Source organism: Nycticebus coucang, chromosome 17 (genome assembly GCF_027406575.1).
Source record: "Nycticebus coucang isolate mNycCou1 chromosome 17, mNycCou1.pri, whole genome shotgun sequence".
In the NCBI taxonomy this organism is placed as follows: domain Eukaryota; kingdom Metazoa; phylum Chordata; class Mammalia; order Primates; family Lorisidae; genus Nycticebus; species Nycticebus coucang.
This window is the reverse complement of record NC_069796.1, coordinates 73759883-73777164: the sequence shown is the minus strand read 5'-3', so window position 1 is coordinate 73777164 and position 17282 is coordinate 73759883. Positions and strand designations below refer to the sequence as shown.

Here is a 17282-nt window from a genome sequence, read left to right as displayed (position 1 = left end):
GGGGCCTTGGTGTGTGTCACACCTTTTGGGGACAGGACATGATTGCCAGAGGGACTTTGCCTAACTTTTCAGAATTTCTAAACAGCCACGGGGCCCTTGTAAGCCAGTGCCCTGTGACTACAGAGGCCACACACCCAGGAAACCGGCCCTGCCTGCCAGCACCAACCACATGCTCGCACCCTGTAAATGTTTAGAAAACTTGCAGATCTGGCAGAGAGTGCTAAGTGAGGTTCTCCTCAGTAAGGGCTGATGACATTTTGTTGAAGGGGACCTGCATCCTGTACACTGGTGGCCCCTCCTTGAAGATCCAGAGAGTAAAATCCTCTCTCCTGCTCAGGCCCCCAGGGGGTGGTAATGAGTTTGTGAAATCACTCCTTTCAAAGCAGATAGAACACCATCACTGTGAACTTGACCTCTCCCCACTTACAAGAAAAGAGCATTATTACTGTTTATGTACCTTTGGCAAATGCAAAAAAGGAGAAAGTTTGAGGGACATAGGAGTGTGTGCATGTGCGTGTGTGCACGCGCGCACGGGGTGCACCAGCGTGTTTCCTCTACTCCCTCAATCTCCTCTCCCTTCCTTAAAGAATTCAGCTCGTGGCCACTAGAGGTCTTTTCTTTTCACATGGTAACTGCCGTGCAGTTTGTTCAGCTTTTTATTTATTCCTACGTGAGCAGACCCACTACACTTCTTGCATATAAACAGTAAAAATCACAATATAAAGGACTTATTATTCCTTCTTTTGGAGTAATTCTGCTGCTGGTCAAAGCCTGGCTCCTTGTGGAAGAAACGGGGGACTCCTCTGCAGGTAATTCCACTGCTCCAAGGTAAGAGACGTGGGGAGCCTTTATTTCTTATGATCGATGATCCTCTAAGAGAAAATGCTATCGTCTCTCGGATAATAGTTTACTTTTAAAGCTCTGGCTTAAATGAGTACTGGGATTGTGAGCTTGTACATGTGTGTGTGGTGGTGTGTAGTGGAAAACCCACCATTGTCAGAACTGCAGGCTGCCCCAAATGCATAGATATGAAATGCTTGTTATTTCCAATGGCTTGATTTGAATTTGAAGTGGGGGGGGGGGGAAGCAAAAACAAACCTCGGCTCTCAAGTTGCCCGGAATTACCTTGAAAAGGCTGCTTTGTCTTAAGCCTTGTTCAGAGAAACTTCCATTCTTCATTTGACAAGAAAATAAAAGGTGAGGGGGAATTCTAATCCCCATCTTGAGAGAGTGACCGTTTTATGAAAGAAAGCATTATCTTTTTATTAGGAGTCGGTCAATGACTGATAGTTCCCCGATCAATCAAAATTACTTTCACCGGCTTGTTAATTTCTTCATTCTAACCACTACGTAGAAACCCCCAGCTGGGTGCCTTTCAGTATGATTTGTAGTGCAATGTGACTGAAGTTTGGACAAGTTACCTACATTTGGCTGTTAATGAAAAATGACAGTGTGTTACTTCCGACTGGAAGCATCCTTTTCTCCCCATTATGGGGTCTAGCCCACTTTGGTATCCAATCTATCAGAAATCACACTGACATGTCTGACTGATACCTGAAAGGGGGCGAGACACCAGCAGCACAGTCGCATTCAGAAAAGGCTCCTCTCTGTTGTTCGAATTTTTAAAAAATTTCTCTTTGTCACATAATGATAGAATGTTGGGATAACATTGTATTTCTCTGATGTGTGCCCCCTTTTCAGTAGTATCTTCAATATGACATTGGCATCCTTCCTTCCCTTTGGTACAAGTTTGAGACCTTACTTCCATACCCACCAGGACTCACATTTTTTAGGAGAACACGGGAATTGGGGATAGGGGTGGTGATCAGACTGCATCTGCCCTAGCAATTCAGACAGCCCTAGCATTGATGTGCTTCCAACTTTATAATGCAGGAGCTCAAACTCCCTGTTATGCCTGCAGCCAGGACCAGCCTGAACACTGCATGGGGATGGTAGAGTGGAGGGATCCCCTGTAAGCCCAGGCAAGTGAGAATCCCCTTCTGTTCACCCCCTGGCAGAAATTTTGTAATCAACATATATTCACTACCTGGGCATGAGACAGCCACTCATCCATACCCAAGCAAGCATGCCAGGTTCCTGGATAGGGAATTGCATCTTAAAACAGAATACCAGAGAGACTTGCATATTAAATTCCAGAAAGAAATTGTATCCGAGACTCTGGTGCAAACCAGGCGGTGTCACCTCGCTCTAATCGGGGTGGTTTAAAATGTGGCTAATGAATCACAGCATGAGGAGACACGGCTTGAAACTAGGTCAAACGTGTAAAAATAAGTACAATCATCACAGGCACTTGGCTGATGAGGGCTACTCAGCACCTTGAGTAGCAGGGCTTATTTGCCATATAGAACCCTCTTGAGCAATCCAAGACGATCAATCTTCTTAATTAATTCAGCCCATCAGTAGGTAGAGTGCCTCGTGCACCTGGGAGAGAGCTGGGGCTCCAAAGAAAACAGTCGGGGTCTCTTCACCATGTGATGGTGAGAGAGGAAAAGAGGAACCCAATACTGTGTGATCAAAATTAATTAGCTGGGACAGTAGAGTAGCCCTCCCCAAATCATTCTTCTCTTTTGTGCTAAAAAAAAAAAAAAAAAAATCATCTTATTGATGATGCTGATAGTGCACACACAACATTAAATTTAAACACACCTGTTTAACAACCTCTAATTCAACACACACACACATACACACACAGCCAGGATCCCCGCAGTGCCAAATGAACCAGGAAGAGGCTATCTGTTTGCCCTACCTTGGAAAACAAACAAAATAGGGGAGAGGGGCATGGTTGCTGTGAATGCCCCCCCCACCACCACCACCACTCACCTAAGATTAGTGGGAGTGATGAGATCGCAGAGGGAGGGAAACAGCCAACTTCGGAAGCTTGCTACCTAAATGCCAACATTACTATGCGATACCAGCTGGTGACACGTTGCTATAGTAACTTCAAATAATGTGCCCGACCAAAATAAAATAAAATATAGAAAGCACCAAGGAGAGGAGATGAAGGAAAGTTTGCATGCTGAGGGAGGCGCAGAGGGAGATGAAAAGTTTTCCTATGAGCTATCCTCGAGAGACCAAGAGTGGCCGAAGGCACTCTGGGTTGCGTCTCCCATCACCCCCATGTCTGTCATGTGGTTATGTAACAGATTTTATTCTCGGATGAAATTGGTGCTGTCTGTGTGGTGGATCCAGGACTGGAAGTGGGAGGCTTCAGTGTCAGGAAAAACAGGGACTTGAAAACCCATTCATCTTCAGCTTTGTCAGGCAGCTCAGAGTTGTAATTTGGAGCAATCTTTGGGGGACTAAGGTGTGCAGATTGTCTTTGCAACCACCAAGTGCATGGCTATATGCTAGGATCCCAGGGTCCAGCAGTGAGCAGGAGAGATAAGGTTGTGCTCCCTGGCTCTGCCGGGATAGAGAGTGTAAGAGCAGGGAGCCTAGGAGCCTCAAAACCTAAGTTCTAATCTCAGAGCTACCTCTTAGTAGTCTTGTGACCTTGAGGGGAGTCTTGTGCCTCAGTTGCCTCCTCTGGTAAAGAAGATGCAAATACTCTTTGCTTCATATGCTTTTGGTGAGGATTAAGTGAATTTTTTTTGAAGAATTGAGAATGTAGAAATGCCAGCTATTTTTAGTATTGTCTTGTGTTGCTGACTCTGGCCCAGAGAAACTATGCAGATTAGCTCATTGAAATTCCTGACCTGGACACCGGAAAGGATAACTCTGCCTGCCTGTGACTATCCATGGACACATCGAGTGCTTCCAGTCACAGCTTGGGTGTGCCTTTGACACTGAACATGCATTTGGTTAACGACATGCCTAAAGGACAGCTGTTTAGTGATGCTTCGGCATGCGCCTCTTAACACAAAGCATCCTGGGAGAGCTCCTTTATTCAGGGACAGATGCTGGCAGGTAGGAAGAGTGACAACAGTGCCCAAATTGTTCAACAGCATGAAATCTGTCTTCATCAAAAACTTAGGCCCCCACCTGTTTGGTTTTAGGATGTACCTGTCTTTGAGCACAGTGACATTCTTTGGCTACCTAAGGAATCTGGCTGTGCCTCAGAGTACACACCAAGCTATCTTCCTTCATGGGGAAGCTTCTTGATGTGCATAGGTCCAGAAGGAGCTTGTGAACTACTATATGTTGAAGGCACAACATCACAGGAAAGGTGCCACTTGGGTGTTGTATACCCTGCATGGGCCCTGTCATCTTCTGTCGGTACAACACATCAACTCCAGAATTAGCTGTGCACACCCCTGCCTGACACTGGACACTGATAGATCAGCTCTCACGAATGAATGAGGGCCAGAACTGCAGGCACGACACAGCATCCCCTTAGAGAGCTATCCTCACTGGCATAAGGAAAGCTATCCTCGCTGGCAAGGGACAGGAGAGTAGGCTCAAAGAGGACCCTGAAGTTGTTACACATTCCTCATTTGGAATTAATATCTCTCATGCCATTTGGAGCCTATGCTTGTGGCTCTGGGATGTGAGATCACTTTAAAATGTTCTAAGGAGATAATGGATGTTTAATTACAAGGGGAAATAGAAGGAAAGAAAATTTCATTCACCTGTTCCTTGGGCCCAAACTCTCACATTTATACATCTCACCAAATCTTCTCAACAATCTCATGAAATCAGTTTTATGCCCATTTTACAGATAAGGAAAGTGAGATGTACATGGAGGTCAAGTAGCTTACCTAGACAGACATTTAGTGTATAGTGGCAGAGGAATTAAAATCTGGGCCCTTCTGACTCCAAGACTTGTCTGCTTTTAAAAAAAAAAAAAAAAAAAAACACCTAAAATAATAAAAAAATAAAAAACCCACCACATCTCCCACATCAGCACTGCGACTGGCAGAGATCTCTGTCCATTTAGTCATTGCTGTTTGCAAGAATCTAGAATTAAACTTGCAGATCATCTGGGCTCAATAAATATCTTTTAGATGGGATATTGAATTTGTTATTGTATTCCATCTCTAAATGCTACAGGGACCCCTTCCACACACACACACACACACACACACACACACAGACTCTGAGAAGTGAGGGGTTGTGTTTAATACCTTTGCCTTAAGAGAGGTCAGAAATGAAAGAATTTTTGTTCTATCCCTGAGCATACTTCATCTTAAATTATATTCCATCAAGCCAGAGTGAGATGATTCATTCACACATTCCTTAATTCAACAAAGATTTTTTGAGCACCTATTATGTGCTAGGTGTGGTTCTAGGGGCTGGAGATACAGCTGTGAAGAAACGTAATGAAGGCTTTGCCCTTAAGAAGCTCATGTCCCTGTTGGGCAGAGACAGGGGGAATCCATCTTGAACAAGAGACTATATAAGTAAGATCATTTTAGACAATAATATGTGTTAATAATAAACTGTTATAAAGCAACAGGATAGAGATGGAGGGTACACAGTAGTGGCCTCTTTGAGAGTTGACATTTGAATAGAAACCTAAATGAAGAAAATGGGTCATGGAAAAAATCTGGCAGAACAGCAGATGCAAAGGCCCTGACGTGGGAATGCGCTTGGAGTGTCAGAGGCACTTTAAGAAGGTCAGATGGTGGGGAGTTACGAGTGACGTGATGAGGTCAGAGAGCCAGAAAGTGATCAGATCCCATGGGTCCCTGGAAGTCAGGGATAAGAATTTGGATTTTCTTCTGAGTGCAAAGGAAAGCCATTGATGTGGGTTTTAAGGCACTTGCTGTGGACGCTGGGTGCTGAAAGATCCCCTCTTTACAGAAGCCGTTTCCACGTGTTACTACCCATACCCATCTCCAACAAATTAGACCGAGTTGTTCCCAGGGTCATGGGATCACGAAAAGCACAAATTATGTTTCAGTGTTGACTCATCCTCATTCCTGGTGGGTCATGATTCCTCAGCAAGCATTTCTCGCTAAACGATTATTGTATTGCAGAACCTGGCCCTCCTTGGAAGGGAGGGGATGTGAACTCTTGTTTTACATCAGTTCCATTTGTCTTCAAGTTCAGTGGGCTCGTCTGCTTGTTGTGCAGAGCTGAATGAGCAGGACACCTGTTTCTGCTGGTTCCCAGCCCCTGATTAGAGTCATTCAAGTCTGGGGGACCTGCCTGCAAAGCCTGATTCCCAGGACACGGGCTATCATTCAGCACACCCCTGTGTGCTGGAGGTTTGGTCAGGGGGTGTCACAAAGATTGATTGCAAAAAAAGGAAAATGATTTGAGAAATAAGCATTTATTCTCTATGCATATAACAATGATGGGCTTCCAGGCTTCATAGAACATCTTAAGCAAGGCTATACAGAAATGTCTGTATTGAATCCTGGACAATATGCTATCTTCCTTAGTTCACACCTCCCTGAGAAAAATTAAAACCAGGAGCATCACTAGAGTGCGGAGCTCTGGAGGAGAAAGCAGCTCCTCACCTTGTGCATCCAGGTGCAACACCAAGGTCAACCTTCCAGGGAAAAAGGTGTGACAAAAGGCAGGATGTATTGTGGGCTGGACAATAGTGACAACAACTACCATTGAAAGAGCTAAGTATGTGTTAGATACTGTGCTAGGCCCTCTATTTCTCCATCTATAAGGACTTTTTTATAGAGTTGTAGCAAGAGAAGGAAAAAACTGAAAGAAAGAGAAGCTAGTGTTAGTCAGATTTTCATGTGTTAGACATTGCTAAAAAGTATGCTTATAGTCAAAACAGCCAATGGTTATTAAACACTTACTATAGACCAACGACTGCATATGTTTTATTCTATTTAATCCACCAACATTTGGTAGATGTTGGTAATACCATTCCTATTATACTTTATAGATGGGGAGAACAAGGAGCAGAAAGGGTATATGACTTGACTAGATCAGCTTGACTCCACAATGTTTCAAAAGTAAGCAATATCTCAAAGACAATGAAGAATGGAAAAATGAGTAATAGCTCACCTTACCACCCCTCCCCCTTCTGAATTAACCTCAAATATTAGGAAACATCATTCTAGACATCTCTTGTGCCCAGATAGATATGGGGGATGAATGGATAGATGTAGGCAGACAGACTAATTGATAAGGGTAGACGCACAACTACACAGACAGAACCAGCCCTTTTAATGACTATTCTCTATGGTATATGAATTTCCCATGATTTTATGTTTAGCTAAGGGTACACCCTCCATTTTCTGCATTACTTGAGAGAACTGAAGGCTAGGAAGGGTACTGTGTGGGATACCAATGCCACATAGTATTGGAAATATGTCTGGTTTCCCATAGAAGTAGTTTTGCTGGAAGACACTGGACAGATCCTAAATCCTGGGATTAAATCCCAGTTTTCTTTGACACACTCTAAAACTTTGGACAAGTTGATTTGCCTCTTTGAATTTCAGTTCTCTCTTTGTAAACAGGGGTTACAAGGCTGACTCTGGGGGACTGTAGTGAGGATGAAGGTGGAAAACACGTGCAGAGGGGGCTCCCCAGGGCCTGGCACACACAAGTACTCAGAGAGATTTCTGGCAATGCTCAGCCTCAGCCCCATTCCTAATTCACTGGGAACAGTTTATTGATCGGCTGAAAATTTGTAGAGTTAGCTCTTGGTTGACTCATGGAGGATGATTTAAACCTCCCTGCAGACCTGGGGGAGCTGCATTGCAGATGAGGATTCATCCTGTCTCTCCCTGCCCTTCCTTTCCCTTTAAAGCCTCCATGCTTAAAGAAGTGGAGGGGGAACACTTTATGGGGGCAAGACATGATTGCAAGAGGGACTTTACCTAACAATTGCAATCAGTGTAACCTGGCTTATTGTACCCTCAATGAATCCCCAACAATAAAAAAAAAAAAAAAAAAAGAAGTGGAGGGGGAAGGCAGATAAATATGTTCCCAGACAACCAGGCGACCAGCCCAGAGTTTTCAGGTGGGAAGATTACTTTGTGGATTAAAGGATTTCTTCGCTTTATCTCTTGTTTTCCCTCTTGAGGAGTGAAGAAGAGTGAAGAAGTTCTCTCACATAATGTTTTAAACTTCAAGCCCAACTTAGCCAGGCCTCTCCTAGCACCTCCTCCCACTCCCTAATATAAGCCTCGTTGTTCCTCCTGCAAGGGCTCTGCTAGTCACTGATGACAGTGCTAAGCTCTGATGACAGTTTGTTAGGTAGGTGAGTGTGGAAGTGGCTCCTTTACAAACTCTCTGCATTGCCCAACTCTGCAGTTATTTGCCAAACCAATGACAGACTGAAGACATGATTCTCAGTCCACATTCAAAGACAATTTTCCCTTTTCCCAGATAATTCCTCACTCCCAATTGATCAATCAATTAGCATTTATCTACTCAGCACCCATAGTGTTTAAGGAAAATGCCAGCTGTGATTGTGGTCCATACTCTAATAGTATCAGAGTCTACCTACCTACCTATAATCTATCAGTCTATCTGTCTATCTATCTACCTGTCATCTATCTAATTGTCTATCTTTCTAATTACTTAATAGGGAAGATTTTATCATCTGTCTATCTATGTAACTATCTAGCTACATTTCAGTAGTTCTCAACTGGGGCAGTTTGGTCCCCAGGGGGAATTTAATAATGTCTGAGAATATTTTTGGTTGTCATAAATACAAAGAGTGGTGGTTGCTCCTGGCATCTATTAGGTAAAGATTAGGGATGCTGCTAAAACATCCTACAATGCATAGGACACCCCCCACAAAGAAAACAATCTGGCCCAAAGTGTCACTAGCACTGAAGCTTTGCTGACCTATAAAGACAAAGAAGATAAATTATGATAGCGAATGACAAGTGTAAACTGCACACGAAAAGTAATGTTTGCTCTAGGCTCTTAAGAAGAGGCAATGACTTATGTGGGCGGGGATCTTCAGAGAAAATTTCACACAGCATGCAGGAATTGAGGAACTACAAGACCGAGAGAGATCAAGATAAGAATGAGAAAGGACATTTTAGATCAATAATAGGAAATACATTTCATTTTCATAATTTGTTTATTATTGCTAAATCATAGCTGTGTACATTAGTGCAATCAAGGGGTACAATGTGCTGGTTTCACATACAATCTGAAATATTTTCATCAAATTGTTCAACGTAGCCTTCATGGCATTTTCTTAGTCATTGTATGTAGACATTTGTATTCCGCATTTAGTAAGTTTCTCCTGTACCCATTCTAAGATGCACCTTAGGTGTGGCCCCACCCATTACCCTCCCTCCACACTTCCCCTTCCTTGGCCCTTCCCCCATATTCTTGTGCTACAGTTGGGTTATAGCCTTCATGTGAAAACTATAAATTAGTTTCATAGTAGGGCTGAGTACATTGGATACTTTTTCTTCTATTGCTGAGATACTTTGCTAAGAAGAGTATGTTCCAGCTCCATCCATGTAAACGTGAAAGAGGTAAAGTCTCCATCTTCCTTTAAGGCTGCATAATATTCCATGGTATACATGTACCACAATTTGCTAGTCCATTCGTGGGTCGATGGGCACTTGGGCTTCTTCCATGACTTAGCAATTGTGAATTGGGCTGCAATAAACATTCTGGTACAGATGTCTTTGTTATATTGTGATTTTTGGTCTTCTGGGTATATACCTAGTAAAGGAATTATAGGATCGAATGGCAGGTCTATTTTTAGGTCCCTAAGTATTCTCCAAACATCCTTCCAGAAGGAACGTATTAGTGTGCATTCCCACCAGCAGTGTAGAAGTGTGCCCTTTCCTCCACATCCACGCCAACATCTCTGGTTTTGGGATTTTGTTATGTGAGCTACTCTTACTGGGGTTAGGTGATATCTCAAAGTAGTTTTGATTTTCATTTCTCTGATGATTAAGGATGATGAGCTTTTTTTCATGTGTTTGTAGATCATGTGTCTGTCTTCTTTAGAGAAGTTTCTCTTCAAGTACCTTGCCCATCCTGAGATGGGATCACTTGTTCTTTTCTTGCTAATACATTTGAGTTCTCTGTGGATTCTGGTTATTAAACCTCTATCGGAGGTATAACCTGGAAATATTTTCTCCCATTCTGAGGGCTGTCTGCTTGCTTTACTTACTATGTTCTTGGCTGTGCAGAAGCTTTTTAGTTTGATCAGGTCCCAGTAATGTATTTTTGATACTGCTTCAATTGCCTGGGGAGTCCTCCTCATAAAATATTCACCCAGGCCGATTCCTTCAAGAGTTTTCCCTACACTTTCTTCTAGTGTTTTTACAGTTTCATGTCTTAAGTTTAAATCTTTTATCTAGTGAGAGTCTATTTTAGTTAAGGGTGAAAGGTGTGGGTCTACTTTCAGTCTTTTACAGATCGCCAGCCAGTTCACCCAGCACCATTTGTTAAATAGGGAATCTTTTCCCCACTGAATGTTTTTAATTGGCTTGTCAAAGATCAAATAATGGTAAGTAGCTGGGTTCATCTCTTGGTTCTCTATTCTGTTTCAGACATCTACGTCTCTGTTTTTGTGCCAGTACCATGCTGTTTTTATCACTATCTATTTATAATAGTCTCAGATCTGGTAGTGTGATTCCTCCTGCTTTGTTTTTATTGCTGAGTAATGTTTTGGCTATTCAAGTTTTTTTCTGATTCCATATAAAATGAAGTATTATTTTTTCAAGATGTTTAAAATATGACAATGGAGCTTTAATAGGAATTGCATTAAAATTATATATTGCTTTGGGTAGTATAGACATTTTAACAATATTGATTCTTCCCAGCCATGAACATGGTATGTTTTTCCATTTGTTAACATCTTCAGCTATTTCTTTTCTTAAAATTTCACAGTTATCTTTGTAGAGATCTTTCATGTCCTTTGTTAGATAAACTCACAAATATTTCATCTTCTTTGGCACTACTATGAAAGGAATAGAGTCCTTGACAGTTTTTTTGTCTTGGTTATTGTTGCTATATATAAAGGCTACAGATTTATGAGTGTTGATTTTGTAGCCTGAGGCATTGCTATATTCCTTGATCACTTCTAAAAGTTTTGTAGTAGCATCCCTACTGTGTTCCAGATATACAATCATATTGTCTGCGAAGAGTGAAAGTTTGATCTCTTCTGACCCTATGTGGATACCCTTGATTGCCTTTTCTTCCCTAATTGCAATGGCTAAAACTTCCATTACAATGTTAAAGAGCAATGGAGACAATGGGCAACCTTGCCTGGTTCCTGATCTGAGTGGAAATGATTTCAATTTAACTCCATTCAGTATGATATTGTCTGTGGGTTTGCTGTAGATGGCCTCTACTAGTTTAAGAAATGTCCCTTCTATTTTCTTAAGTGTTCTGATCATGAAGGGATGCTAGATATTATCAAAAGCTTTTTCTGAACCAATTGAGAGAATCATATGGTCTTTATTTTTTAGTTCGTTTATGTGCTGAATTACATTTATAGATTTACGTATATTGAACCAGCTTTGAGACCCTGGGATAAATCCCACTTGGTTATGGTGTATAATTTTTTTGATATGTTGTTGGATTCTGTTCGTTAGGATCTTATTGAGTATTTTTGCATCAATAGTCATTAGTGATATTGGTCTATAATTTTCTTTTCTTGTTGGGTCTTTCCCTGGTTTGGGGATCAAGGTGATCTTTGCTTCATAGAACATGTTGGGTAATATTTGTTCTTTTTCGATATTTTGGAAGAGTTTTAGTAATATAGGTACTAGTTCTTCTTTAAAGGTTTGGTAGAATTCTGACGTAAAGCCATCTGGTCCTGGGCTTTTCTTTTTAGGGAGATTTTGTATAGTTGATGCTATTTCAGAACTTGATATAGGCCTGTTCAACATTTCCACTTCATTCTGGCTAAGTCTTGGTAGGTGGTGTACTTCCAGGTATTGGTTGATTTCTTTCAGATTTTCATATTTCTGAGAGTAAAGTTTCTTATAGTATTCGTTTAGGATTTTTTGAATTTCTGAGGGGTCTGTTGTTATTTCATCATTACCATTTCTGATTGATGAAATTAGGGATTTTACTTTTTTTTTTTTCCCCCTGGTTAGGTTGGCCCAAGGTTTATGTATTTTATTGATCTTTTCAAAAAACCAACTTTTGGATTTATTGATCTGTTGTATAATTCTTTTGTTTTCAATTTCGTTTAATTCTGCTCTGATTTTGGTTATTTCTTTTCTTCTGCTATGTTTGGGGTTGGAAGGTTTTTCCTTCTCCAGTTGCTTGAGATGTCCCATTAAGTTATTAACTTCCTCTCTTTCCGTTTTCTTGAGGAAGGCTTGCAGTGCTATAAATTTCCCTCTTAGGACTGCCTTTGCAGTATCCCAGAGGTTCTGATAATTCGTGTCTTCATTTTTGTTTTGTTCCAAAAATTTGGTGATTTCCTTCTTAATCTCGTCTATAACCCATCTATCCTTCAGCATAAGGTTGTTTAGCTTCCATGTTTTTGTATGGGTATGCAGATTCCTGTTGTTATTGAGTTCAACTTTTATTCCATGATGGTCTGAGAAAATGTAAGGAATAATTTCTATTTTTTTTTTAATTGCTGAGGTTAGATTTGTGGCCTAGGATGTGGTCAATTTTGGAGTATGTTCAGTGGGCTGATGAGAAGAATGTGTATTCAGTCTTGTTGGGATGAAATGTTCTGTAGATGTCTGTTAAGTCCAGATGTTGAATGGTTAATTTTAAATCTAAAATTTCTTTGCTTAGCTTCTTTTTGGAGGATCTATCCCCCATTGCTAAAGGGGTGTTAAAATCTCCAACTACTGTGGAACTGGAGGAAATCAAGTTGCTCTTGTCTGTTAGAGTTTCTCTTATAAATTTAGGTGCATTCTGGTTGGGTGCATAAATATTAATAATTCAAATCTTATCATATTGAGCATTACCTTTAACAAATATGAAGTGTCCATCCTTATCCTTCCTTACTTTGGTTGGTTTAAAGCCTATTGCGTCTGCAAATAGATTGCAACGCCTGCTTTTTTCTGCTTTCCATTTACCTGGAGTATAGATGACCATCCCTTCACCTTGAGTCTATATTTGTCTTTTAATGTAAGATGAGATTCTTGTATGCAGCCAATATCTGGCGTGAGTTTTTGTATCCAGTCAGCCAACCTGTGCCTCTTCAGAGGACATTTAAACCATTCACATTAATTGAGAATATTGATAAGCCTTTCAAGAGTCTGGTGGACATTTTTAATCCCTTGTGACTGTGGAAGTTGGAATTTGATCAAAATTTTTTGGGTGGGTTTACTTTTGTAAAAAGTGGTGGAGTGTTATGCTGGTGGTGGAGTGTTATGGTGGTCTTTATGAAGGATACGTCTGAATGTCCTGGAGAGCTGGTTTAGTTGTGGCAAATTTCTTCAACATGTGAATGTCGTTAAAGTATTTAATTTCTACATCATAAATGAAACTCAGTTTAGCTGGGTACAGGATCCTGGGTTGAAAGTTATTTTGTTTTGGGAGATTAAAAGTCGATGACCATCCTCTTCTAGCTTGAGAGATCTGCAGTTATTCTAATATTCTTCCCCTTGTAGGTGTTGGTTTTCTTTCATCTGGCTGCTTTCAGAATTTTCTCCTTCATATTAACTTTAGTGAAATTGATTATGATGTGTCTGGGGGATGTCTTATTTGGGTTAAGTCGTGCTGGAGTTCTGAAACTGTCTGCTATCTGAATTTCAGAATCTCTTGGCATGTCTGGAAAGTTCTCTTTCATAATCTCATGGAGAAGAGACTCTGTGCCTTGTGAAGCCACTTCATCACTTTTGGGGGATCCCTATAAGATGAATATTAGTTTTCTTCGAATTATCCCAGAGCTCTCTGAGAGAGTGATCTGTTTTTGCCCTCCATTTCTCTTCCTCTTTGAGAGTTTGGGAGCGTTCAAAAGCTTTGTCTTCAATGTCAGAAATCCTTTCTTCTGCTTGCTCCATTCTGTTACTGAGGGATTCTACTGTGTTTTTCAGATCTTTGAGGGCTGCAACTTCTTCTCTCAATGTGTCAAAATCTTTGGTCATTTGGTCTTTGAATTCGTTGAATTCTTGAGATTTCTTTTGGGTTACTACTTGGAATTCTAATTTGATCTTATTGCTATCCAGATTCTGAATTCGATTTCTGACATCTCAGCTATTTGTTTGTGAATGGGATCTTGTGCTGTGCCCATTGATCCTTGGGATAATAATAATCAGATCTACTCTGATTATTCATATTGCCAGAGTTTTTCTGTTGATTTCGCCTCATGATTGTTTTTCACTGTTGCCTCTGGCCGTCCTCAGAGTTGGGGAGGTGTCTCTCCAAGATTAGACCCCAGCGGGATCTCTCTATTGTTGCTGGATCTTTGTAGCGAGTGACCCTGTGTAGTTCCTCTGGGGCTGCCCCAGCTAGGGAGTTCTGGTTGTGGAAGCAGCTCTTAATGTGACACACCTGGATCCAGCAACAGGATGGGGGGTAATGCACACGGTTCTGGGAGTGCCTGGCACCCAATGACTTTGGAACAGAGAGCCCAAGGCTCCAGCAGTCTCTGGCCAGGAGAAGGTCTCCGCGCAGAGGCAGGGAGGGCATGCAGCTACCAGATTCCCTCCGGTGTGGAGGCAGGGAGGACGTGGGGTTGCATGGCTCCCACAGTTTCTGGTCAGGGCGTGCGGAGGCCTGGCAGGATCAGGTCGTGGGTCAGGGGTTGTGGTGCAGCTCTTACTGAGGTTCAGGCAAACGCTGATCACGGTCGCTGTGCAGTTCTTAAGGGCAGCGCAGCTCTTACAGATGTCCAGGCAGTGTAGCTCTTGTTCCACTCAGCTTTTATTGAAGAATATTATCTCATTTAGCCCAGAGGGTAAACTGTGGTTTGGACTTGGAACTCAGTTGAACTGCCTTGGGAGAGCTTAGGCAGGAGTGTGGAGAACTTTGGGCGTTGTCTAGGGTCACAGTCTGAGCCGCTGAGCCAGATGGAGCTAATAGTCTGTTTTTATAATTTGATTCCATTAATTGATTGGTAGTGACTGCCTGGACAGCTGTACCAGGAATGGTTCTAAGGCCAAGTTCTAGCTCAGCAGGAAAGGGTGTGATGATGGACTAGCAGTGTCTGCTGTAGCCCAGGGAGGTAGAATAATAGTACATATGCTGAGAAATAGCTCTTCCACTTTTATATGTTGGAAGAGGATGAGGAAAGAGGCAGAGGTGGCAAAGGGCACGTTGCTTTGGCCCAGGGTTAAGGTCACAGAGGGGAGATCACCAAAGATATTTGGAGGGGCAGACTGTGGAAGGGCCTTGAACGCCGGGCCAAGGGCTTTGATTCTCAATCTGCAGGTAACAGGATGCCAGGACGGCACCTGCCTACTGTGTTGCCTTCAGGCCAGCTCTGCTGACAAGGTCTTGAGAACTAAAGAAAGCAACCCAATGTCCTTGCTCTTCATTTCTATAAAGGGAGTACTATTTCATCTGTTAACAGCAAAAACTGTCAGAATCATCACACTCTGGCTTTTATGAAGCTGATCCCCATGATGAAAAAAATCCTATGAAGCTAAACTCAGAGATAACTGTTTGAAAAGCTGACGCCAAGGGTTCACATTAATGAGCTCCTGTAAAGCCCTTTTGGATACAGCATTCCTTCTGATGCCGTTTGGTGGGAGGAAGGGCTGCAGGAGGGGAGGGGGCAGAAGGAAGTGGGAGTCCATTCCTGGGGCTCACATGCCAGCTGCCCCCTGGCAGGGTACTGCACTGCCAGCCCATCTTGTGCTTCCTATTAGACCCTGGCTTCCTGACGGGCTGGCTCCTTCACTGCTCTGGGAATGATACTTCATTGATTCATTGGTTTGCAATTTTCCAAATGACATCATACTTCATGGTTTTTATTTTTGCCTTTCTCTCCCTCTGTTCACCTCCTGCTTCTTAAATTCCCATTTGCCCCACTTCCCTGTCCTTTGGAATGGTAGCAACACCTTCCCATTACCATCCTCTGCAGGCCGCATTAGCTGCCTGCTGACTCCCTCTCCCCGTCATCATTAATAAAAGTGACACTGCAGCTTGGCATGAATGCATGTCCTCCCCCACCTGCCCCACCCTCCCATCTCTTAGAGCAGGAAGGCTCCCTGGCCACCCCTGACTTTGAAGCTTTCTTCTTATACCCAGCTGCCACACCTATATTCTGAGCCACTCTCAATTAAAGAAAAATCAAGTGACACAGTGAAAGATGCCATCCAGAAAGCTGACCTGCTAAAGCCTAGATATCACATCAACTTATTAAAGCCCATGTCTACTAATTTCATCTAGAAAAGAAAAAAGATGTCATAGTTGTCTGGACTGATTTGTTCTTTAAACCCCCTGATGACTCTTTCACCCTGGAAGGCCTAAAGCAGTGGTTCTCAACCTTCCTAATGCCACGGCCCTTTAATACAGTTCCTGTGGGTCACAACCCACAGGTTGAGAACCGCTGGCCTAAAGAAACCCCAGTGGAAGTCTAATCAAAGTTAAAGCTTTGAGTTAGAGAGGTAATAGGGAGGATGATCTATGGGAGCTATCCTGTAAGGCAGTGTCCATGAGGCATGGATGGGAGGCCATGGACCAGAGAGGTTAAGTGGTTTCCTCATAGTCACACAGCCTTTGAAAGTGGTGGACCTGGGGCTAGAACACAGTTGTATGACCACAATTATTAACTATACCACACTCCACCACCTCTAAACAGCAGTCCCCTGACCTTCCAGGTTCCACACAAACAAAATGTTGTTCATTCCCAGCCTTATCTTCACCAGGTGCCTGTCCTGATCCTCAGAATAAATGGACCTCAACTAATAACTAAGGCTGATATTTCCAATATGTAATCTTTATCTTCCTCACCACATAGGTTTTCAGATTTGGGTCAGAACAAGACATTGAACACTAATTTCATCTTTCAAAAAAAAAAAAATTGAATGGGCCTCTCTATTACCACTGTTCATCCCCACTTTGATCTATTACATTCTGTGCCCAGCATCCAAATTTGGTTAAGAACATTAAATTAAAAACCAAACGATTGATCAGTGAAGTCACTCTGCGTAATGAAAATCGTCTGAACATGCCTTTAAGGGGCCTCAGGACAGGAACAGGGTGAGATGTGGGAGGCTTTACCTACGTCACTTGATCCAGAGATCCTCAAACGGGCAGCCCACAGACCTCACACAGCCCACAGAAATGCTTTGTTTGGCCAGCATGGTGTTATTAAAACATTTGAATTTGTTGTCAACATTTAAAAACCAGAAGAGATTGCATAACATTCAGGATATTCAGATTCTCTGGAACATTGGGAAGATCCAGCCGTCCCAGTCTGCACTCCCCTGGGGCAGGACTGGGAGCTGCATCCTGGAGCGTGTAGGAGGGTTTGCACTGTCCACACAGCCAAGCCTGGC

The 17282-nt window shown here is 42.4% G+C and overlaps 2 protein-coding genes across 3 annotated transcripts in view; one reads left to right on the top strand and one right to left on the bottom strand.

Moving 5' to 3' along the window:
• The window catches only part of DOCK2 (dedicator of cytokinesis 2), a 466833-nt gene that overhangs the window by 120343 nt on the left and 329208 nt on the right, over positions 1 to 17282 (bottom strand). The gene's annotated exons all lie outside the window — the stretch shown is intronic.
• Positions 660 to 17282, top strand: part of INSYN2B (inhibitory synaptic factor family member 2B) — a 126021-nt gene continuing 109398 nt past the window's right edge. For both annotated transcript variants that reach the window (XM_053566745.1, XM_053566744.1), the window contains exon 1: positions 660 to 828. The gene's annotated coding sequence lies outside the window, so the exon portion shown is untranslated. The remainder of the gene's footprint in view (positions 829 to 17282) is intronic.